This window comes from Oncorhynchus tshawytscha, linkage group LG23 (assembly GCF_018296145.1).
Source record: "Oncorhynchus tshawytscha isolate Ot180627B linkage group LG23, Otsh_v2.0, whole genome shotgun sequence".
Lineage (NCBI taxonomy): Eukaryota > Metazoa > Chordata > Actinopteri > Salmoniformes > Salmonidae > Oncorhynchus > Oncorhynchus tshawytscha.
Genome location: NC_056451.1, coordinates 3033726 through 3060572, shown reverse-complemented (window position 1 = coordinate 3060572; position 26847 = coordinate 3033726).

The following is a 26847-nucleotide window of genomic DNA, read 5'->3' as shown; positions in this document are numbered from 1 at the left end:
AGCTGATACATTTTTCTTAAAATGTCTGATACATTCTTCTCTCATTCTTATGCTTGCTGCATGGGGGAGGTGAGGAACTTTACAAAAGCCTACTCCCTCATAGTCATCTTACCACACACACCACACACACACACACACCCATACATGCACGCACACACACCTGAACAACACAAAGCCTTCAAGTGAAGGACAGGGTTCCCAGCAACAAATCTATCCCTCATAAAAGCCTCCACCTTCCCTGACCCCTATCAGAACATAGTGTCCCATCTCACCACAGCTCTCCAAACAGGCTTGCATTGATTAACTCAGGGGGGGTTCTCTGCCACCCACCTATTAATTATATGGCCTTCATTAACACTGGCCTGATGAATGGCTTCTGCTGGAAAGCCGAGTTAAGAGGTGTTAACACAGCACCTGCCTGCACTCATGTGGCAACTTATTAACCAACAATGACCTTCCACACCGTAAAGCCACTTGCTATCTATTTGCTGTCTAATAAACAGGCCCCCATGTCTCTCTCCCCTCCCTTGTCCCCTTAATTAAGCCTCTCTGACTTTATTGTGCTTTAAAGCTAAAAAATGACCCATAAACATTGAACACCTGGAATCAACTAAAATACTGATCGGGGCACACACACCCCCAGAAAGTGAAGTACTCTAGGTGGTAATGGGCTAATGAACAAGCTCTCTACGCTGTAGTTTAATAAGGGGAGAGACCCAGGTATGAGGAGCCATAAGGGTCAGCTTTTCTCTGTTGACATTGTAATGGTACCAGCCAAACACCTCTTAGGCTCTTCAAGACCAATCTGTCGTAATAGTAGGGAAATTCCCACCGTCCCCTCAATGTTTTTTGGAACTCAGGGATGGTTGGACTAGAGTATAGTTAGACACAGGATTAACCAGTTTTATGATTAAGCATCTTTCGGAGCACAATGACCAAAGGCAGTAAGTGATCTTAACCCCAGCCTTTTCTGTTAAGGGCACTGCATACCTACCTGTGCAAGAAATTCATCTTTAAAACAATAACCAATCTCTGATCACTTTATATACTGTACGTTTCTATTGAAACCAGTGGGGACGGGTTAGGAAAAATGACAAGTGAGCTGTAGGACCATAGTTAATTTCTCCCATTGTCAAAATGAGTGGTTTGGGCCAATTGCACAAGTTAGGAGTCAGTGTGATATGTGACTGGATTGGTCTGTTGGTTGCCAAGATGGCATGCTCTCAACAGAGAGAGGCAGTAGGTCTGAGGGGGCCCTAATGATGTGGAGCAGGCTCCCTGAGTGAACGAGGAAAAAAACAGTCGAGCGAGATGGTAATGGCTCGTAATGTGAGGACGTATTTATTTCATCCATCGGCCCAAGTAATTGGCCGTCTTTCAGTGTGGCCGGGGTTAAAACGCTGAGTGATGGATGGGAGTTTTGACAGAGGTTAGCCGGCTTCCGCTTTCACTGCAATTCTTCTCTGTGAGAGAAAGCTCCTGTCACTGCTTTAGTAGACTGATCCACTATGAGACCCCCATTCCAAACCCCCAAACCCTCCGAGCCACTTTGAGTCAAATCAGTAAGTGAGTATTAAAACCTGAATTGAGAAAAACAAGAGAGCTATTAGCAAGGAGTACAATTCACATACTTCACTGTGTCTGGGGCATTATTCTTTGAATTTGAGGTTAACATGTCAAATAGAAATTCCTCTATGAAATACGACTGCATTATTAGAGACTTGAAATTACTCTTGGGGCAGGAGAGTATTAATGTCCATGTCAAACCATTTAGCAACTAATCTTAATGAATATCACTGTTAAAGAGGAATAAATCAAGGAAAACGTAAACTGAACCAATTACGAAAAACTATTTCTATGCTGGTAGGTTACAGAAACAACAACATTTAGAGTAAGGTTTCCTTTTCAATCTATTAAAATGTTGAGATATGATCCTATACAAAATATTTTCAATTGAACATTTAATTGACTCTTAGCTGTGCCAAAGCAGCGCAGAGCAAGAGTAAAATGACTAATTTAATATGGCAAGTAAAGCCAACAGAATGACTTTAGAGATTGGAGTGAGTTTCCCCTGGCTCACAATCCCTCAGGTGGATGGGGGGATGCATTGTACAGGGAATGTAAGGGAGCCATAAAAAAAATAATGTGGTCCAGCAAGCCAACAGTGCGCGCGTGAGTGTGTGTGTGCGTGCGTGGGTATGCTTGTGTATGTGTGTGTGCGTGCATTAGTTAGCTAGTTTGTGAAAAGCAGGTAACCTTGAAGTCCAACCCCTTCCCCTGTGTCCCCCTATTCTTTGGCCTTGGCACAGCCAGTTCCCTGGCAGGTGGACCTAACCATCACAGTGGAAGGGGTGGGGCGGGCACTTAAATTATGGCTTGGGCAAAGCGCTCTTTCACAGCTCCCTGGCCACCTAACCCTTCCAGCTAAATAAATGCAATTTTATGCACTTACATAAATCTAATCAAACAAGGCCTTCTCTCTTATTATTTCATCTGATTCACCAGCGCTCCCTTATGCCATGCATTGTGACCAATGCCAGGACAGCTGAAAAATCAGGAACTGGAACCAAAGACAATCCCTGGACTTTTAAAAAAAGAGTCAGAGACAGTATACTTTGCTGAGAGCACGCTTCTATGAGTGTTAAGTGTTACTATCTTTATGTAGGTTTATTTATAGTTCAAGTAAAGCATAGCTAGTCTAAGTAAAGCATAGGTTAGTATAATATTGGGTTGCACCCCCTTTTGTCATCAGTTTTATTGTATTACTTTTTATTTTATTATTTTTTTACTTTAGTTTATTGAGTAAATATTTTCCTAACTTTATGTTCTTAAAACTGCAATGTTGGTTAATGGCTAGTAAGTAAGCATTTCACGGTACGGTCTACACCTGTTGTATTCGGGGCAAGCTGACAAATCAAATTTGATTTGATTTGATTTTGAACAGCCTAAATTTGTCAGGGCATTCCTAACGTTTTGTAAACTTTAGTCTTAAGCAGCTAAATACTTAACAAAATGGGGGAAAGGATACAAATAAGTGATAGTCTAGCGAAGTAAAATCAAGACTAAAAAATATAACAAATCTTACACTGTAAAAAATAATGTTTTACTAGTTAGTGTTATTACTAAGTGTCTGTTTTTGTCTCTCTTTGTTCTCGTAAGCTGCCATGTCAGCCACAGCTGAACCTGAGAGCAATGCACTGGCTCAGTGCTAAGCGTGGGCCACAGGCATATTAGACAGGACAGGCAATAGTGTTGATTACTCATTGGCCATTAGATTGCTTTCACTGCAGTGGCTAAGCCTCCTGCATCATGAGCTCACTTGGCTGAGCGCAAGATTAGAGAGCGTGCTTCAACCGCCCGCCTTCTACACTCCTCCCCCCCCCATAAAGTTCATCTGGCTCGCCTCAGGTCAACGCAACAGCGCAACAGCAAGAAAGGTTGACTCGCTGTGTAGTCCTTATTACCTAATTTCCTGTGACCAGGATTTTACCCCCTTTCTTTTCTGGTGCAGGGACATGTTTTATGATGGTTATGCATACTTAATGGTCCCTGCGACTTAATTGTTTTCAGGGTCAATTTAGATTGACAAATTCTGTTTATGATTTCAGAAAGCACCCCCCTCCCCCCCTCCCCTCCCCTCCCCTCGCCACTGCTATCCCACTGCTGGCTTCTTAATGATCGGCTGGATTTAGCGGAAAACCAATACAGATTTTCTTCGTCACATTAAAAAAAGCAACAGCCCCAAACTCCCCATCACGTCAACATCACTTCATAGTTAAACAGTGTGGTTCAAAAAGCATACAAGTTCACTCTGAGTCATCTGGTGGAGCTGAAACACTGAGCTGAACACCAGAGCCAGCCTTTCGGGAGGATTCAGGCTAATATCAAGAGTTATAGTCTGGGTTCTCCACTTCCTAATAACCTAGGACTTGAAAGGTGGACAGAGAATAGCATACATAGCGCTGCAGCTTAAAGCTCATTAACCTCTCTCTCCGGCACCTTGCTGAGTTGAAAAGGCTTGGCTGCCTCTCGTAGACACATTCACTGGCAGATAATCAGGTCAACAGCGGAATTAACCAATCTTTTAGATTTGGTCACTGATGCTTGCAGGTTGTAAAAATACTTGCTTTTTGAGTGTCATTGTGACTTACGGTGATATAGTAGCCGTCTTGTCATTCGGAACAATGAGGGATATTTCGAGAAAGTTAAGGACAAGGGCAAACATCAGAGGGTTTAGTGGCATGATGACAAGGGAGATATAATGCTATGTAAATCTTACAGGGAACACTATCAATCACTGGTGATGATGTGAAGGTCTGTCACAGATATAAAAGCCAAGATGTAACCAGTGTAGCCTCCACAAGGGAAAAAAATATCATTTTTTCTCTATATCTTTTCTGGGTATTTTTTGTTGCTAAAACTTGCATTATTATACAGTTTTGTCGGGGCGACCACCCACATATCACAATATTATACTTACCGGTAACACAGTAGAATACTATATGTATATATATTGCAAAAAAACATGCAAAAAGTTTAACCGGTTGTCACGGCCGTGAGCGTACGTTTTCCTTTTTATTTAAAATGTCACCAACAGCACAACAAATGAAGCAACAACCATGACGCTTACAGGGCTATAGTGCCACTAACAAAAGTCAACTTCCCACACCGAAAGGAGGGTAAAAGGGCTACCTAAGTATGATTCCCAATCAGAGACAACGATAGACAGCAGTTCCTGATTGAGAACCATACCCAGCCAAAACATAGAAATAAAGAAACATAGAAAACAAAACATAGAATGCCCACCCCACATCACACCCTGACCGAACCAAATAGAGAAATAAAACAGCTCTCTAAGGTCAGCGCGTGACAACGGTTTTAATGAGTTTACAGTTCATATAAGGAAATCAGACAATTGAAATACATTAATTAGGCCCTAATCTATGGATTTCACATGACTGAGAATACTGTTGGTCACAGATACCAGAAAAAAAAGGTAGGGACATGGATCGGAAAAACCAGTCAGTATCTGGTGTGACCACCATTTGCCGCATGAACAGGACACATCTCCTTCACATAGAGTTGATCGGGCTGTTGATTGTGGCCTGTGGAATGTTGTCCCACTCCTCTTCAATGGCTTGGCGAAGTTGCTGGATATTGGCGGGAACTGGAATACGCTGTTGTACCTGTCGATCCAGAGGATCCCAAAATGCTCAATGGGTGACATGTTTGGTGGGTATGCAGGCCTTGCTACATGGGGCCGTGCATTATCATGCTGAAACATGAGGTGATGGCGGTGGATGAATGGCACAACAATTGGCCTCAGGAACTCTTCACAGTATCTCTGTGCATTCAAATTGTCATATGCCTGCCCATACCATAACCCCACCGCTACCACGGGGCACTCTGTTTACAATGTTGACATCAGCAAACCTCTTGCCCACACAACGCCCTACATGTGGTCTGCAGTTGTGAGGCTGGTTGGACGTACAGCCAAATTCTGTAAACGATGTTAGAGGCAGCTTATGGTAGAGAAATTAACATTCCATTCTCTGGCAACAGCTCTGGTGGACATTCCTGCAGTCAGCATGCCAATTGCACACTCCCTTTAAAACTTGAGACATCTCTGGCATTGTGTCGTGTGAAAAATCTGCACATTTTAGAGTGGCCTTTTATTTTTCCCAGCACAAGGTGCACCTGTATAATGATCATATTGTTTAATCAGCTTCTTGATATGCCACACCTGTCAGGGGGATGGATTATCTTGGCAAAGGAGAAATGCTCACTAACAGGGATGTAAACAAATTTGTGCACAACATTTTTGAGAAATAAGCCTTTTTTGTGTATGTAACATTTCTGGGATCTTTTATTTCAGCTCATGAAACACGGGACCAACAGGTTTATATTTTTGTTCAGTGTATATACATTATACTTATCCCATCAAACAAACTATTTTGTAACCAATTCATTCCAGTATTTGTTGCATAATAATTCTGGCTTTATATAATTTGCTACACAAACAGCTAAACATCTTAATATGACTGAATCAAAATGCCTTGCTATACAGAGGTTTCCATTCAAAAGCATCGGTAAAGGGACTTATGATTGTATGCACATGCACATTTACGCAGGTGTGTGCTCACACACGTACATACACACTCACTGGCACATACACGCAGGCAGAGAAGCAGGTTTATTTGTGTGCTGAGCGTGCTGGACCGCCCCTGACCCACATGGTCATAGCAGGTTGTCCTAACAGGGAAGAACATAAATCTCTCCCATGTAGCAGGGCGCTAAAGGCCGCCGTTAAACTGCTCAAACACTGACTGGTGTGTGTTTGTCACAGAGGAATTTTTACTGGGGTTTGTTTTTGAGAATCGTCAACCTACCTTCCTTCTCTTGCCCATCCTAAACACACAAAGCTCATTTTACTAACACACGTGTCACCTGACAGAAATGCATTGTTATTTTTGTCTGAGGTATTTTCCAGACATTTCGAGATAATTTTCTAATAGATTGAAGGTAATAAAGCAATGTGCGTAAAATGAGCTCAATTCTAGCCATTCTTTAGGCTTTTAGGTTGATATATATATCTATCAGCTAACATTAGTTAATACCCATATCATGGGGATCAACTCAGAGAGGAGAATATTCAACTCTCAACCCCCCACCTCCTGCTGTTTCACCCCTGCAGTCATGCGGCCTGGGGGGCACCAGTGGGAGTGTTCTATGCAGAGGGGGTGGGGCATGACTGAGAACTGGTGGGGCAGGAGGGGGGCAGTGGCAAGCCCAAGGGGTGATTGCTGCTGAACTGTGGGAATGTGGGATATGCTCCCTGACATCTCTGTGTGGATTACGGCTCACGAGCCGTCGCTCCCAATCGGCCGGGCTCTACATCACCCTCCACCCAGGCCATCAGGGAGCAGTAGGCCTGGGCTCGGCCTGGGTTCCTCAGCCCCTCAGCTCAAACCCTGAGCCCCCTACAAGACTGGAGCAAGGGGAGGGGAGGGTGGTCAGATGGGTGGGTGAGGCAGGTTCTGTAACAACACGGGGTATCTGAGTGCGCTGCACAGAGGAGTGGTAGGAGAAGTGGGGAGAGGGGGGCTATAGACAGAATTTGGGCCAAGAAAATCTGTCTTGCTCCGATTTACCTCCCATGAATCCTTCCAAGGAGCTAATGCATAAGAAAACGGAGGGAAATCAAATAAATAGAAAGACCTTTAGATGGAATTTGGCCATTTGGGGTGATGTCATTTGTTTTGCGAGCAATATACTGTATGGTGGACATGCTTCTCTGGCTTTGCAGGGGAATAGGGAGACGGACATGCTATATAAATTATAAATGTAATGTTCCACATTAATTCATCATACACACACACACACAAGGCACAGTCAGTCTAAGCTATCATGGTTATAGTTGTTTGTTTGAGAGAAGGCATGTACGCTTATTTAAAAGGAGTGTTCTGTTGAACTGACTTGACCTTGGATGAGTTACAGTACAGTACAGCGCAGTAGACATGGCCTCAGCAATGATATCAGGTGAAAAGTGTCCACTGCTGTGGTGGTGTGGGTTAGTCATGGCCATTACAGCTAATGCTCGTCATCCACTAAGTCTCATGAAAAAGCATATAATCACAGACCAGTCTCAGGACAGGCAGGGCTGTGAAACTGTGACTCGCTCCAGCTCTGTTCTGTCTGTCTCACAATCCCGGCGAATGGAAGGAGGGGGAAGGAAAGGAAACACAGAGAAACCCGAAGTAAAGGAAAAAGGACAGAGTGACAGCAACAAGAAAGCGCTTGAGAAAGAAAAGGGGAGATAAATGGAAATGCTCAAATTTGGCTCACAGGCTGTGACCCTCTGATCCAGCAAGTAAAGAGAAAGAGAGAAAGGTACAGACACAGAGAGAAAGGTACAGACACCGAGAGAAAGGTACAGACACAGAGAAAGGTACAGACAGAGAGAGAAAGGTACAGACACAGAGAGAAAGGTACAGACACAGAGAGAAAGGTACAGACAGAGAGAAAGGTACAGACAGAGAGAAAGGTACAGACAGAGAGAAAGGTACAGACACAGAGAAAGGTACAGACACAGAGAGAAAGGTACAGACACAGAGAAAGGTACAGACACAGAGAGAAAGGTACAGACACAGAGAAAGGTACAGACAGAGAGAGAAAGGTACAGACACAGAGAGAAAGGTACAGACACAGAGAGAAAGGTACAGACAGAGAGAAAGGTACAGACAGAGAGAAAGGTACAGACAGAGAGAGAAAGGTACAGACACAGAAAGGTACAGACAGAGAGAAAGGTACAGACATAGAGAAAGGTACAGACACAGAGAGAAAGGTACAGACACAGAGAAAGGTACAGACACAGAGAGAAAGGTACAGACACAGAGAAAGGTACAGACACAGAGAGAAAGGTACAGACACAGAGAGAAAGGTACAGACACAGAGAGAAAGGTACAGACAGAGAGAAAGGTACAGACAGAGAGAAAGGTACAGACACAGAAAAGGTACAGACAGAGAGAAAGGTACAGACAGAGAGAAAGGTACAGACACAGAGAGAAAGGTACAGACAGAGAGAAAGGTACAGACAGAGAGAAAGGTACAGACAGAGAAAGGTACAGACACAGACACAGAGAAAAGGTACAGACAGAGAGAGAAGACAGGAGAAAGGTACAGACACAGACAGAGAAAAGGTACAGACACAGAGAGAAAGGTACAGACACAGAGAAAGGTACAGACAGAGAGAAAGGTACAGACACAGAAAGGTACAGACAGAGAGAAAGGTACAGACATAGAGAAAGGTACAGACACAGAGAGAAAGGTACAGACAGAGAGAAAGGTACAGACACAGAGAGAAAGGTACAGACACAGAGAGAAAGAAAGAAAGAAAGAAAGAAAGAAAGAAAGAAAGAAAGAAAGAAAGAAAGAAAAGAAGGTTGTCTGTGCTGTGGTTCCTCAATGAGGCACTCACCCGGCGAGTTCATTCCTTGCATTCCAGCGAGAGGCAGGCGCAAGTCTCACCACTGGGTCATTTGGCTTGATTGACATTATTTGCTACCATTAGCCAATACTATGTGGTTGCCCTCTGACCCCCTGCGAGCGCATTGTTTGAAACAACTTTAAACAGTTTGTTTTAATCTTCATGGGAAAAAAGCCCCTGGATCCTGCCAGGGCCCCCTTAGATCAATCACCAATTAGAGGGGAGATAATGGAACCCCTATCTTCAATGATTCAACTCTATTTTTTATCTCTTTTTCTCTTTCGTTCAGTCTCTCTCTCTTTCTACCACAAACTCCTTTGCTCTTACAGGCACTCTCTCCCTCTCTCTTTACCTCTCTCTCTCTCTCTCTCTCTCTCTCTCTCTCTCTCTCTCTCTCTCTCTCTCTCTCTTTCTGTCTCTCTGGTCGATTCTACACTATGTGCAACTTCTGCTATCAGAATACAAAGATCGCATTGAAAAGACAGGCAAAGATCCACTTTCTGGTCTGACTATGTTCAGATCTGGCTGACCACTTCAGAAGGTGATCAGGGATGCGTTGTGTGTGGCTGTTCCCGAAAACGTGCATTTTGGGACCGAGAGGCACCTTTTCCTGATGTTGCAGGAATTACATTCCTAGTGTGTGAGGAATTTGTTTGCTGGCCTCTAAATGCTAGCCAGCTAGCTAATATTTAGACCATTTATTCTTTGTTTGGCTAGAGTTATACTAACCCTTTGCAATCCCTTTAGTGTTGCTTGCTAGCTTGCTGGCTAGTTAGCTGGCTAGTTAGTTACAGTAGTTAGCTACTGCCATCAGTTAGTGTTGTGTTATTATCATATTTGTCCTATTCCACTGTTTGTAGAATGCATACTGGCATTTGAATATAGCGTGGGAAAAGGGAATCCGGACACACTGTGGACACGGTAGACACATTTAAATGTAGGTGTAGATCGGAATTCCATGATCAGAACTCAGAATACTAAAGCTGCATGAACTGTCAAGTCTAGACACAGCCGCCTCTCTCTCGCTCTCTCTCTCTCTTCCCCTTCTACGTTACTGCTCCCTCTCCCTCTTTCACCACCGACCACTGACTGTGAAGGAAGTTAAAGATGTACGTGTGCGGTTTGACATAACCATAGCGAAACTCCTCTTTTCTGTTTGAACGACAGACAGAAACCTGTGAGCCAAGTGATCCCCTTGCCTCATCATACTGATGTAAGTGTGAATGAACGAGGCACAGTGGGTTTCGAATCTGAGTTAAAGCATAAAAAAAAAAACACAATGAATGTTTCGATTGACAATTCAATCCTACAGTTGAAAGAAAGTCTACCATATACCATACATGGCCTTTGGTTGTGTTAAAACATGTATAATTCATTAGAAGAGGTAAGGAAGTTACTGGTGTTTAAAACAAAAGTAAGGAAAGCATCCATAAACCGTAAGACAGTTAAAAATACATCTAACCTAATTCTTCTCTATTGGTGTTTTGCCAAATAAATAAAGTTGTAAAAACCCAGTTTCGATTACATATGAATGCCTACTTTTTAAGTGTAAAATGTGTGATGACTCACGGCATTCCCTCACCGCTGAAACAAAATAGTAATGTAGGCCTATTTGACCTTTACATTACAGGAACATGGTCACAGCCCGGTGTGTGTGCGTGTGTGTGTGGAAATGAAGAACACCTGAGATAAATTAAGTTTGCAACAGGCTGAACTATGACCCTCCCACATTGAGCAGCTGGTGTGAAACAAGGGTTAACAACAGTACCCCCCCCCCCTCCACACACACACCCTAGTTCCCCCACAAAAACCCTAGTCTTCACGCCCAAAAAGAGGGCTGTGGCCTACATGAGGTGAAGAGAACAGAATGAGGAAGGGAAACAATGTTTCATTGACACACATTACAGGGCTAGCCAAGGCGAGTTGATTGGATGTGACATCTTACAATAAGCAAAGTGCTTGAGCTCGGGTATAGTCATGTGACTTGATATGTCATTTTGCTCTTGTCCATCAGCGTAGTGTGTCATTATTTTTCCTTCACCCAACCTCTAAGGCAACAGACAGGTAACTGCCAAAATAAAGGAAACACCAACATAAAGTGTTGATCAGCTTCAATGGTTTACATTGTTTTCATGCTCATCAAACCATTGTGACCATTCATGCCCTGTGGATAGGGGCATTGCCATCCTATCGGGGCATAGCCATGGTAGCCAAAACAATGTCCAAAATGAATGGCCTGTCCACCATTTTATGCAGTACATGACTCTAAGCATGATGGGATGTTAAATGGTTAATTAACTAAGGAACCACAACTATGTGGATGCAACTGCTTTCAATATACAATGCACAAAAATATAAACGCAACATGTAGTGTTGGTCCCATGGTTCATGAGCTGAAATAGAAGATCCCAGAAATGTTCCATACACACAAAGAGCGTATTTCTCTCAAAATGTGTGCACAAATTTGATTACATCCCTGTTTGTGAGCATTTCTCCTTTGCCAAGATAATCCATCCACCTGACAGTTGTGGTATATGAAGAAGCACAGGTGCACCTTGTGCTGAGAACAATAAAAGGCCACTAAAATGTGCAGTTTTGTCATATAGCATAATGCCACAGATGTCTCATGTTTTGAGGGAGCGTGCAATTGGCATGCTGACTGCAGGAATGTCCACCAGAGCTGTTGATCGATAATTTAATGTTCATTTCTCTACCATAAGCCGCCTCCAACATCATTTTAGAGAATTAGGCAGTACGTCCAACCGCCCTCACAACCGCAGACCAAGTGTATCCACACCAGCCCAGGACCTCCACATCTGGCTTCTTCACCTGCGGGATTGTCTGAGACCAGCCACAGGGACAGCTGATGAAACTGTGGGTTTGCACAACCAAAGAATTTCTGCACAAACTGTCAGAAACCATCTCAGGGAAACTCATCTGCATTCTCGTTGTCCTCAAAAGTGTCTTGACCTGACTGAGGTTTGGTGTCTAACCAACTTCAGTGGGCGAGCGGTTTGCTGACGTCAACATTGTGAACAGTGCGCCCCCTGGTGGCGGTGGGGTTATGGTATGGGCAGGCACAAGCTATGGACAACAAACACAATTGCAATTTATCGATGGCAATATGAATGCACAGAGATACCGTGGTGAGATCCTGAGGCCAATTGTCGTGGTATTCATCCGCCACCATCACCTCATGTTTCAGCATGATCATGCACGGGCCCCATGTCGCAAGGATCCGTACACAAATCCTGGAAGCTGAAAATGTCCCAGTTCTTCCATGGCCTGCATACTCACCAGACATGTCACCCATTGAGCATGTTTGGGATCCTCTGGATCGACGTGTACGACAGCGTGTTCCAGTTCCCGCCAATATCCACCTAATTCGCAAAGCCATTGAAGGGGAGTGGGACAACATTCCACAGGCAACAATCAACAGCCTAATCAACTCTATGCGAAGGAGATGTGTCGCGCTGTATGAGGCAAACGGTGATCACACCAGATACTGACTGGTTTTCTGATCCACATCCCTACCTATTTTTAATGACACCTGTGACCAACAGATGTGTTTTTCCAGTCATTTTCCAGTCATGTGAAATCCATAGAATAGGGCCTAATTAATTTATTTCAATAGTCTGATTTTTTTTATATGAACTGTAACTCAGTAAAGTCTTTTAAATTGTTATATGTTGTGTTTACATTTTGTTCAGTGTACTTCAGTGTTCCTCATTTGCTAGTGATGAGCGAATTAATGTTTTTTGAGGTCGGTTCAGTTTCGGTTTGATTATTAAAAATAATCACGGTTTTCGTTTATGATAATTTTTTTAAACATTTCATATATCAGTTTTGTATGTTACTTATTATTTTTCATTCCTTAAAGTCATCATCTCATCTCCACTCAGGCAGTAGCAGCCAAACAGACAGACAGTGTTATCTCCATGATCCCCATACTGTACTGTCTTTAGTCATTCTACTTAGCTAGTCTAGCTTTCTGACTAAATCATTTTACTTCAAAGTAGAGAAGGCATACTTTCACGCACTGACTCTATCCCTCTCTCTCTCATTGTTGTGTTGTGTATAATCCTCTCTCATTCGGTATATGCTGTCTGTGTGTACCTAACCTAACGGAGCAGTCTCGAACCAAGATGGAAAAAACAGGCCCAATGTCCCCCATAAACTCAGTCCCTTTTTCAGGAACCTGTCTTTCAAAGATAATTCATAAAATTCCAAATAACTTCACTGATCTTCATTGTAAAGGGTTTAAACACTTTTCCCCATGCTTGTTTAATGAACCACAAACAATTAATGAACATATACCTGAGGAACAGTCGTTAAGATAACAGCTAAGAGACGGTTGGCAATTGAGGTCACAGTTATGAAAATTTAGGACACTAAAGAGTCCTTTCTACTGACTCTGAAAAACACCAAGAGAGAGATGTCCAGGGTCCCCTCTGTGTGAACGTGCATTAAGCATGCTGCAAGGAGGCATGAGGTGCGGCCAGGCAGATGTGGCCAGGGCAATAAATTGCAATGTCCGTACTGTGAGACGCCTAAGACAGCACTACAGGGAGACAGGCCGGACAGTTGATCGTCCTCTCAGTGACAGACCACGTGTAACAACACCTGCACATGATCAGTACATCTGAACATCACACCTGCAGGACAGGTACAGGATGGCAACAACAACTGCCCGAGTTACACCAGGAACGCACAGGAACTCCATCAGTGCTCAGACTGTCTGCAATAGGCTGAGAGAGGCTGAACTCAGGGCTTGTAGGCCTGTAGTAAGGCAGGTCCTCACCAGACATCACCGGCAACAATGTCGCCAATGGGCACAAACCCTACGTCGCTGGACCAGACAGGACTGGCAAAAAGTGGTCTTCACTGACGAGTCGCGGTTTTGTCTCACCAGGGGTGATGGTCGGATTCACCTATCGTCGAAGGAATGAGCATTACACTGAGGCCTGTACTCTGGAGCGGGATCGAGTTGGAGGTGGAGAGTCCGTCATGGTCTGGGGCGGTGTGTCACAGCATCATTGGACTGAGCTTGTTGTCATTGCAGGCAATCTCAAAGCTGTGCGTTACAGGGAAGATATCCGCCTCCCTCATGTGGTACCCTTTCTACAGGCTCATCCTGACATGACTCTCCAGCATGACAATGCCACCAGCCATACTGCTCGTTCTGGACGTGATTTCCTGCAAGACAGCAATGTCTGTGTTCTGCCATGGCCAGCGAAGAGCCCGGATCTCAATCCCATTGAGCACGTCTGGGACCTGTTGGATCGGAGGGTGAGGGCTAGGGCCATTCACCCCAGAAATGTTCGGGAACTTGCAGGTGCCTTGGTGGAAGAGTGGGGTAACATCTCACAGCAAGAACTGGCAGATCTGGTGCAGTCCATGAGGAGGAGATGCACTGCAGTACTTGCACTGCAGTACTTGCAGTACAATGCAGCTGGTGGCAGGGTAGCCTAGTGGTTAGAGCGTTGGACTAGTAACCGAAAGGTTGCAAGTTCAAACTCCTGAAGTGACATGGTACAAATCTGTCCTTCTGCCCCTGAACAGGCAGTTAACCCACTGTTCCTAGGCCATCATTGAAAATAATAATTTGTTCTTAACTGACTTGCCTGGTTAAATAAAGGTAAAAAAATAAATAAAAGATACTGACTGTTACTTTTGATTTTAACCCCCCCCCCTTTGTTCAAGGACACATTATTCAATTTCTGTTAGTTACATGTCTGTGGAACTCTCACTTTATGTCTCAGTTGCTGAATCTTGTTATGTTCATACAAATATTTACATGTTAAGTTTGCTGAAAATAGACGCATTTGACAGTGAGAGGACATTTCTTTTTTTGCTGAGTTTAGTTCTTGACTTGATTTATCTCATGAAAAATGTGATTTCTCTCTAGAGAAATGGTGCGTTGGGCTCACAAAATCCTGAACTAAATGGAATTCAAGCAATTGAGCCAATGTCGGTCAAGTGTTTTCATTATTATGGCATTTACTGAACAGAGCAAGTTACAGTCCTACTGTTTTGTCTGTGCGGGGGTAATTATTAGAGCACAACCAATATAGTTTTTGGGGTGGGATATCAATTCCAATTTTTTGGGGGTGGGGGGGCAAAACATACCACGACCAATATGTCTGCTTACATACTGTTTATCCACACTTAATTATCATAAATTGTTATCCAAAAGAGCCGTTGTCCAGTAACTATGATTCAACGTTGATTTCATACATTGTGAAAATAATGACACATCGTGAGAATGGCTGCTAGGGTTCAGATAAGCATGAGATTCCCTTTTTTCATCCTATTTATTGAATATCAGTTATCAGTGGAGTTATTGGCTGAAACCAATATAGCGTTAAAAGACCAATATCGGCCAATAATATCAGTGAACTGATATATCAGTTGGCCTAGTAATGAGCTTTGGTATTCAATGGCTAATCGTGAACATAGAGCAAGATACACTGAATGTATAGTAAATAATAGTACATTCATCAAAAGTATGAAATAACACATGGAATCATTTGGTAACTCAAAAATTGTTAAACGAATCAAAATATATATTTATATTTGAGATTCTTCAAAGTAGCCACCCTTTGCCTTGATGACAGCTTTGCACACTCTTGGCATTCTCTCAACCAGCTTCAACTGGAATGCTTTTCCAACCGTCTTGAAGGAGTTCCCACATATGGTGAGAACTTGTTGGCAGCTTTTCCTTCACTCTGCGGTCCAGCTCATCCTAAACCATCTCAATTGGGTTGAGGTCGGGTGCTTGTGAAGGCCAGGTCACCTGATGCAGCACTCCGACAGCACTCCGACAGCACTCCGACAGCACTCCGACAGATGTCCTTTCGGTCCACCACCGAAAGGACATCCAGCAACTTGACACAACTGTGCTAAGCATTGGAGTCAACATGGGCCAGCATCTCTGTGGAACACTTTCGACACCTTGTAAAGTCCATGCCTCGATGAAATGAGGCTGTTCTGAGGGCAAAGTGGGTGCAACTCAATATTAGGAAGGTGTTCCTAGTGTTTTGTACACTCAGTACCACATATTTTGTTCTTTAGCATAGAAAACCACATAAACAGCAACATCCTAGTGAGACAGAGAACCTCCTGGGCAAATCCTAGTTGAATCAACGTTGTTTCCACATCATTTCAACCAGAAAATGCAATGTGAAGATGTTGAATCAACATAAAAAACTGAATGGACTTGCAAAAAGTCCTCAACATAAGGATTTTGAACCTAAATCCAATGACGGTGAAATGTTTTGTTAATTTCAAGTTACATTTCCATTAGTTTATAACTCAACCAAATGTAAATCAAAATTAGACGTTGAACTGACGTCTGTGCCCAGTGGGAACCAACATGGTGGAAAGGAAACTGTGTTCCTGTTGACTCGAGCAGCACTACACCGCAAGGAGGAGAGAGGAGCTGAGAGACATTACTTATGTCATGACCTGCGTCTGAAATGGCACCCTATTCCCTATATAGTGCACTAGTTTTGGCCAGGGTCCATAAGACTTTGTTCAAAGGTAGTGCACTATGTTGGGAATAAGGTGCCATTTGGGACGCAAACATGCACAATATGTTCCTTCCTTGAGGTATCGCCTCATTTCCTCGGACAGTTTAAGCACTGTAATTTAGGGAGCATCTTTGTGTGCTGTGGACGTACAGTAGCCTGATAATTGTTTAAATCTGTTTTTTTTCCCCCAGAGAGCCCTTCATGTGTGGAGTGGGGAAGGTTATTAAAAGCCCTTTTCCATACTGCGGGGAACATTCCCCTAGTCTTAGGAAGTGTTAATAAGCTCTCTTTAATACGGATGCAGTGCATTTCCCAGGTGATGCAAGGCAGTTGTGAAGCATTCGCCAGAACCAGCCTGCGTTGCTCTAGTTAACCCTTTCTGGTGTAGCCTTTGTTATTTTTAAGCATTTACTTCTGCTATGGAAATTATAGCCATGAGTGAAATCTGTGTTCTGTGTTCTTCGGGACGGCATAGTGCCGTCATAGACAGGGGGAGAGCAACACGGAACCAGAATGTAGTCCACCTCAATGATTAGAGTGGAACTGGTCAAAGGGTGCGAGCTTCAAACCTGGGTTCAAATAGTATTTGTTTTACTTTCAAACGTTGTAGCCGTGCTTGATTGAGTTTGTCTGGCATCATGGAATCAATGGAATACTCCCAAAAGTGCAAGGCCCTCCAATCTGGCAGTTCAGCTGGTTCAATACAATCCTCAAAGTAGCTATTCACATCCAGATGTGGTGTTCTTATGCACATGTGAGAACATGTAGGGTGTGGGTATGTATGGAGAGCGGCGGAGATAGCTGTGGTCCTCTGTTTGTCCTTCTTGACTCAAGAGACAGACGCTATATCCCAGTGTGACTGAGCCTCCATATGGAACCACTCCACAAAGCAAACAGAAAAGGCTATATCACCAGAGCGAATAGTCCTTTGAGTAATAAGGAGGAGAACTAAGCTGACCATACGACAACTCTTCCAGTTACCGCCCCCAGCTCTCCGAACTGAAACCCTTCTTTCCCCCTAGCAAAACCTACAGCTACGCACATGTACATGAGCAGGTTCACAGGAAGTGGAGCTATCTATCTTCTAGTATTTGCAGGCCTGAGGCCCCCTGCACTTACCCCTTAAACACATGCACTGACTATATGAAAAGTCCACATGAAAATGTTTATCCCATAATAAATTATGATATAGTAAACCATAACTCAATACCCCCACCTGCTCTTTGATCGTATAGGATCCCATCTCTTGTCCTCTGGTCACAAACAGACAGGACTGTCTCGCTCTCGTTCTAGCGCTCTCTGTCTCTCTATCTCCCTCCCCCCTCTATCTCACCCTCTCGCTCCATGCCTTCCCTGTCCAGAGAGAAGACAGGGCTGTGTTTGCCCTCTCCCCTGGGATGTAACTGAGAAGCCTCATATCAGCGCCCCTCCACTCTGAGCCAACAGAGCCTATATTACAAAAGATGATTTATAGCCCCTAAATACAGCGGTGAAATGTCTGTAATAAGACAGGGGGCTTATAAAGACAGACAGGTGATTAAGAGCAGAGCAGATCATCTGCCTAGGTCACCGCGGAGAGAGAGACTAACAAAGTCCCTGTGCACCAGATGTACAAAGGTCTCAAAGGTAAAAGACCTTGGATATTAGGAAGACATGTAGTCAGACACCGCCCAGTGCACTGCACAGGCCCTCGTGGGAGAGTACAATACATAACAGAGAACGACTGCGTCTCTCTACACTGTACAATAAGCTGCAGCAGCAGTATTTATCTAGGCATGTAATCAGCCCAGACATTGAAAAACAATGCATGCACACAGGGGTCACAGAATTCAATTGGACCACTGAGAAACACCTCCTTTTTCTTCCTGCGTCTGTCTAGAAACCCAGACCGTTTTACTCCTCAACAATTATAAATGGCAACTGTGATGTAATCCAGGACGCACTTCCTTAATTGTGGCATTTTGTTGGAGGGCAGTGGCTCCCAGGGATCATCTGAGAAGCCTGGTCCCCCCCACACCCACTCTCCCTTATCCCCTCTCTCTCCCCTGTCTCCCCCACCCCTTGCCTCCTGGGAGCAGGGACTGAGTCTGGCTTCAGTCACATGTAGAGAGGCAGTCTGGTGGTCGTGGCTGTTAGAGTCAGGCCCTGCTCTACACTGCTTTGAGCTGGGCTGGGCTATGCTGGAATGTGTCTGTGCTGTGAGGCGGGGCAGAGGCCCCTCCCCTCTGCTGCAGACCGACCGAAGGGGGAAAGATCTGATTTAAGTCTGCCCCCCATGGGACTCGTTGAGCTAATGAGAGGGATACACGTCCCTCAAGCCGTCTGTCAGAGGACAGACCACAGCAGAGATCTCCTCTCCTCTCCTCTTCTCTCCTCTTCACACCTTTCCTCTCCCTCTCTCAAGCTCAGGCTGTCCATACTGATCAGCAGGAGAATGGGGAAAGCATTATAGTTCATGCATCACTATAATGGGACTTCTTTAGCAGAAGTGGCCTCAATGCAATGCACAGACAGGGCTGGTAAAGGCCCTGGCTATGAGTCTTGAGGTGTGTGTCAGGCATGGTCGCATAATGATCACGTCTCTCTGTGTGGTCTAAAGAGTTTACTACATCTGGCTGGAATGGATGGTAGAAAAGGACAGGAAGATTCCAGTCCAAAGTCTGCCAGTAAGTCTGGGGCATTTCCCCACTCTGTGTCTGTGTGTGTGAGAGAGTCATACTCACTATGACTAAGAGTGTCTGCTTCTGCAAGCCTCCCCTGGTCCTGCATTGCCTCATCATATACTGTATGAGCTCAAAATGGGTTGGGGCCCCAAGGGTCTCGCTATGGGGACTAGGCTTGGCCTGAAAGCCTGGGAAACATGTAGATACTTGACCATATAGACGCCAAGAACACATATGCGTGTATGCACACACACACACACACACACACACACACACACACACACACACACACACACACACACACACACACACACACACACACACACACACACACACACACACACTCCATACAGCTAGTGAGCTAACAATCAGTCTGGAGGTACAGTATATGACAGGGGGAAAACTGGTCAGAGGAGGACCATCTGTAGTTAAGCAGGGTGGGGAGCATCACTAATACGAGCAGCAGGTAGCCTAGCGGTTAGAGAGACGAGCCAGCAACAGTTGCCCCCTTATGTACGGAACTTGACCCCTCAAAAGAACAGCTCCCCAGGCACCCTGTGTGGCAGCCCCCCGCACCTCTCCAAATACATGCATGTGTGTCTTTTGGAGGGGTTGGGTTAAAATGGGAAGTCAAATGTTGGTTGGACCTCGCTTGCAAATGACCAATAAAGCCATCTTAATAAGAAACACGCTTCCACTTTTCCATCCTCAAATCCCTTTCCGCACAACACATAGTGGCTCTACTCCCAAAATACTGCTTATTCCACCAAACTAAACTTCATGGGAAGCCTTCAGAGGGCACCGATTGCAAGTTAATTATAGATGTAGACAGTACATCAATAATATATTCCCAAGTTCACTTTTACCGTTACCTACGATCTACTCAGAGGAGAGATCCCGTTAGGCGTCTGCTTTGACATGCCAGATATGAATCACTGGGGATGAATTGAGGATCGTTCATCCCCATCTATGCCTGTGAGGACCGAACAGGAGGGTTCGAAAGTCTCATTACATAATGAGAGTGGCGTGTCAAAGCCCAGCTCTCACGACGTGTCATTTGGTCATGTGCCGTACCCTCAAATTCACACCGGCCCAGAATAAGGTGGGAACGGAGATGAAAGGAGTGAGACAGCAACCGCAGAGAGAGAGAGAGAACAGAAGGTGGTGGGGGGGGAACTGAACCAGTCAAAATTGGCAGGAGATAATTACAGGGGAGAATCCTCTCATGCCACGCGATTACTCTATTCCTGTGATAACCAAGAAATGCCACAGTCAGGTCAGGTCTATAATCTGGCCAGTCTAAACGCTGGTAGGAAAGAGGAGAGCTAAGGGACAAACAAACCCAGTACGATGAGAGAGTTCACACTGTCAGGAGTACATACTATCATGATAGATTGAGAGAGTTCACACTGTCAGGAGTACATACTATTATGATAGATTGAGAGATTTCACACTGTCAGGAGTACATACTATTACGATAGATTGAGAGAGTTCACACTGTCAGGAGTACATACTATTATGATAGATTGAGAGAGTTCACACTGTCAGGAGTACATACTATTATGATAGATTGAGAGAGTTCACACTGTCAGGAGTACATACTATTATGATAGATTGAGAGAGTTGCGTGAGTAGATGTAACTCAGTGAAAGCGTTGTGTTAGTGGTACACACTAGAACACACTAGCATACCACAACAACAAGAGAGTTTTGTAAGTAGTGTACACATGATATAATTGCCCAAAAGGGAACATGGGAGGCTCCAGTGACACCGTTTCCCCACCCCCTGACACTCACACATCTAACCCCTCGTACAGAGCTTGTGAGTGAGAAAATCCGTTGAGAACCAAAACAATGAAGAGCCTTAAAATACAGAGAGGACAGCATCAGTTACACACACACTATTAAAAAAAAATCGAAAACTAACTAGTAAAACGTAAAACAAAGGTTATTATAACAGTCAGATCAGGTTAAGAATGAAATATCCATTTTGAGAGAGACTCATGCAGCCTCTGGGAGGATCGAACCTTATTAAAGCCTCGTGAAGCGGGAACATCTAAGTTCCATCTTTAAATATGAATGACCAAAGAGTAACCCACCAATTTAGTATCCATGTCGTCCGGTGATGGACTGGCTCATTCAGTGATTCAGAACCATGTGGGGCGGCAGGGTAGCCTAGTGGTTAGAGCGGTGGACTAGCAACCGCAAGTTCAAACCCCCCGAGCTGACAAGGTACAAATCTGTCATTCTGCCCCTGAACAGGCAGTTAACCCACTGTTCCTAGGCCATCATTAAAAATAAGAATTTGTTCTTACCTAGTAAAAAAACATAAAAATGTGCCATGGGAAACAGGTTGCACTGACAAATCACACCAGGGCAGGAAGCTTAACCAGTCCCTCCAGAATTGTATGTGATATTTACAGGCATAAATGCTTGATTTTGCTGAGGCAATGATTTGTCCAATTTGTCCAATTTGTCATATGCACTGACGAGGGAAGAAGTTTAGAGTGTGGCTTGATTGAAACTTATTATGCAGTAATGGGTCTGTCAGTTTTATGCAATAATATTGCAATGATTTAACTGTTTTATGCAGAAATACTGTGGTGATTGGTCCAATTTGTAAGCGAAGTAATATGCACTACACCAAAATGGGTCCGCTGTCGGTGACAGAATCCTATACACATCGGTTGGTTTGATTCAGACCCGCTTGACTTCTGTGGATCAATTAAGCACTTTCCCTCAGTAGCTGCATCCGCTTCGTCTGACAAAGATTTATGCCTGGGAGAGGGTACTGTACCTTCAGCCATTTTTTCCTCTCTCCCCCTTACTCTGCCCCCTTACTCTCAAGTTGAATCGCTCCTCAAATACCCTCTGACCACCCTCCTTTTTTAGCAGTGATCTCTGAAAATATACAAACATGACACTTAAAAGGGCAAAAGGCGAGACCCAAATGCAGACACAGGAGGCAAATGGTTGCGCGCCGATATTTATTATAACAAAAGGGGTAGGCAAAAGGCAGGTCGGGGACAGGCGAGAGTTCATAAACCAGGTCAGAGTCCAACAGTACCAGGCGATAGGCAGGCTCGAGGTCAGGACAGGCAAGAGGTTCAGTGAACAGGTCTGAATCCAGACAGTACAAGGGAAAGGCAGGCTCGAGGTCAGAAAAGGCAGGTTCAGCATCAGGACAGGCAAGGCTAGGGAAAAACCAGGAGGGCTAGGAAAAACCAGCAACTAGGAAAAACCAGCGACTAGGAAAAATAGGAGCTAGGAAAACCTCTGGTTCACTTGGCAAAACAAGACTAACTGGCACAAAGAGCCAGGAAACACAGGAATAAATACACCGGGGACTAATGGGGAAAACCGGTGACACCTGGAGGTGGGTGGAGACAATCACAAAGACAGGTGAAACAGATCAGGGCGTGACAACACTGAACCTATGATAAACACCAGTGTCGCTCTGAAGCCAGAGCGACACTGGTCGCTCGCTTGCGCTCTTGCTCGATTGCGCGATTGCTCTCTCTCTCAATTCAATTCATTAGACTTTATTGACATGGCAAATTATATTTATTGCGGGTGTACCGAAATGCTTCTGTTCCTGTGAAATACAACAATATTAATGAGAATAACAATACTGCATTAAAGCAATAGTAGTAGACCAGGCTCAACACGACAGAGAAGCCACATGACATGGTATGAAAGCCGAAACAAAACCAAAATGGGAAATATTATTGACATTAAATTGCACTTTTCCCTGGCTGTCCCTCAGGTTGTGGCAGGAGGACACATATTTGGCTTTTCAACCAAAAACATTTTCTTGTATAGTTTCAAATTCTTTGTACGTAATAATACTTTTAGGAAAGAAGGATTCTCTTAAGTCTGAGTATTTGTCACGGTGTAATAGGAAATGCGCCTCTGTCTCTACCTGTCCCCTGGAGCAGAGTGAGCACAACCTGTCCTCTCTGGGCAGCCAGGTTTACCTGTGACGACTGGTCACTATAGCCAGACTGTGCTCACTGAGTCTGTACCCACCTCAGTCACAGTGGTCAGATAGTATGCCACCATGTACTGTCTGTTTAGAACATTGAAGATTGCTTAGATGTTAGTGTTTAGTGTTTTTTGTTAGTGTTTTTTGCTTAGTGATCCTTTGGTTGGGCCAGATTTTCTCAGTGCTGTCCTGAGGCACTCAATCAAATCAAATGTAATCTTATTGGTCACATACAAATGTTTAGCAGATGTTATTGCGGGTGTAGCGAAATGCTTGTGTTTCTAGCTCCAACTGTGCAGTAATATCTAATAAGTAATATCTAACAATTTCACAACAACAATACACACAATACACACAAATCTAAAGTAAAGGAATGGAATTAAGAATATATAAATATATTGGACGAGCAATGTCAGAGCGGCATAGACTACAATACTATAGAATAGAATAGAATACAGTACATACAGTTGAAGTCGGAAGTTTACATACACTTAGGTTGGAGTCATTAAAACTCGTTTTTCAACCACTCCACAAATTTCTTGTTAACAAACTATAGTTTTGGCAAGTCAGTTAGGACATCTACTTTGTGCATGACGCAAGTAATCTTTCCAACAATTGTTTACACACAGATTATTTAACTTATAATTCAACACATCACAAATGCAGTGGGTCAGAAGTTTACATACACTAAGTTGATTGTGCCTTTAAACAGCGTGGAATATTCCAGAAAATTATGTCCTGCCTTTAGAAGCTTCTGATAGGCTAATTGACATTATTTGAGTCAATTGGATGTGTACCTGTGGATGTATTTCAAGGCCTACCTTCAAACACAGTGCCTCTATTGTAGGCCTCCACAAGTATGGTTCATCCTTAGGGGTATTTTCTAAACGCCTGAAGGTACCACGTTCATCTGTATAAACAATAGTGTGCAACTATAAACACCATGGGACCAGGCAGCCGTCATACCGCTCAGGAAGGAGATGCGTTCTGTCTCCTAGAGATGAACTTACTTTGGTGCGAAAAAGTGCAAATCAGTCCCAGAACAACAGCAAAGGACCTTGCGAAGATGCAGTAGGAAGCAGGTTCCAAAGTATCTATATCCACAGTAAAACGTGTCCTATATTGACATAACCTGAAAGGCAACTTAACAAGGAAGAAGCCACTGCTCCAAAACCGCCATAAAAAAAACAGACTACGGTTTGCAACTGCATATGGGGACAAAGATCGTACTTTTTGGAGAAATGTCCTCTGGTCTGATGAAACAAAAATACAACTGTTTGGCCATAATGACCATCGTTATGTTTGGAGGAAAAAGGGGAAGGCTTGCAAGCCGAAGAACACCATCCCAACCGTGAAGCACGAGGGCGGCAGCATCATGTTGTGGGGGTGCTTTGCTGCAGGACGGACTGGTGCACTTCACAAAATAGATGGCATCATGAGGGAGGAAAATTACGTGGGTATATTGAAGCAACATCTCAAGACATCAGTCAGGAAGTTAAAGCTTGGTCGCAAATGGGTCTTCCAAATGGACAATGACCCCAAGCATACTTCCAAAGTTGTGGCAAAATGGCTTCAGGACAATAAAGTCAAGGTATTGGAGTGGCCATCACAAAGACCTGACCTCAATGCTATAGAAAATTGGTGGGCAGAACTGAAAAAGCGTGTGCGAGCATGGAGGCCTACAAACCTGACTCAGTTACACCAGCTCTGTCAGGAGGAATGGGCCAAAATTCACCCAACTTATTGTGGGAAGCTTGTGGAAGGCTCCCCGAAACATTTGACCCAAGTTAAACAATTTAAAGGCATTGCTACCAAATACTAAATGAGTGTATGTAAACTTCTGACCCACTGGGAATGTGATGAAAGAAATAAATAATTCTCTCTACTATTATTCTGACATTTCACATTCTTAAAATAAAGTGGTGATCCTAACTGACCTAAGACAGGGAATTTTTACTAGGATCAAATGTCAGGAATGGTGAAAAACTGAGTTTATATGTATTTGGCTAAGGTGCATGTAAACTTCCGACTTCAACTGTACATATGAGATAAGTAATGCAAAATATGTAAACATTATTAAAGTGACTATTGTTCCATTATTAAAGTGGCCAGTGATTTCAGGTCTATGTAAATAGGGCGGCAGCCTCAAAGGTGCTAGTGAAGGCTATTTAACAGTCTGATGGCCTGTTTTTCAGTCTCTCAGTCCCAGCTTTGATCCACCTGTACTGACCTCGCCTACTGAATGATAACAGGGTGAACGGGCAGTGTCTCGGGTGGTTGTTGTCCTTGAAGATCTTTTTGGCCTTCCTGTGACATCGGGTGATGTAGGTGTCCTGGAGGGCAGGTAGTTTTCCCCCGGTGATGCGTTGGGCAGACCGCACCACCCTCTGGAGAGCCCTGCGGTTGTGGACGGTGCAGTTGCCTTACCAGGCGGTGATACAGCCCAACAGGATGCTCTCAATTGTGCATCTGTAAAAGTTTGTGTGGGTTTTAGGTTTCAAACCAAATTTATTCAGCCTCCTGAGGTTGAAGAGGCGTTGTAGCAAATGCTCCCTCTGCTGTTTCCTGAAGTCCCCGATCAGGTCCTTTGTTTTTTTATTTATTTGAGTGAGAGGTTATTTTCCTGGCACCACATTCCCAGGGCCCTCAGCTCCTCCCTGTAGGCTGTCTCATCATTGTTGGTAATCAGGCCTACTACTGTTGTGTCGTCTGCAAACCTGATGTTGGAGGCATGCGTGGCCACACAGTCAAGGGTGAACAGGAAGAACAGGAAGGGGCTGAGCACACACCCTTGTGGGGCCCCTGTGTTGAGGATCAGCAAAGTGGAGGTGTTGTTTCCTACCTTCACCACCTGGGGGCGGCCCGTCAGGAATTCCAGGACCCAGTTGCACAGGCCGGGGTTCAGACCCTCCATGGGTTGGGTTTGGATTAGTGAACTGAGCCTCAGAACCAGCTGACTGAGGGGACTCTTCTCTCTCTCTCTCTTTCCACATCAATCAAACTCCAATAGCCCTGTATTGTCAGACACAGGAAGTGTCTGACAGTACAGAACCCCCTGAGAAACATCCCCATCCACTAAACAGACACACAGGCGCACACACAGGCACACGCACAGGCGCGCACACACGCAGGCGCGCCCACACACACACATGCATGCGCACACACAAACCACTAAAAAGTATTTCTCACACACAGATACACACACACACACACACACACACACACACACACACACACACACACATACTACAACACACTATCTGTCTTACTCTCTTTTTCTCTCTCTCTCACACACACGCACACACACACACACACACAAAGAAACTGCTGGGACACACTTCACTGAGCAGAGGTAGCTGGACTGTAGGCACAAACAGTTAACAAATCTCACAAGAGGCAGGTAAAGAAAGAATGGGCCTGCAACAGGATTCCAGGGCCACAGTGCTCCATTTACACTTTCAACTCCCCCTTCCTTATCTCTGAGATTAGCGTCGATAAGAGAATTTTAAACCCAGCCGAGCATCTAAAGCTTCCTGGGGGGTCAATGGCGTGATGAGAGACAGCCATGAGGAGACGGCTGCCTCAGAAGCGCTTACCCCCACCCGCCCGCCTTCCACCCAACCTCCTAACCCCCACCCCATGGCCCCACTCATATGGGGTACCTCATGTGCCTGTGCTCCCC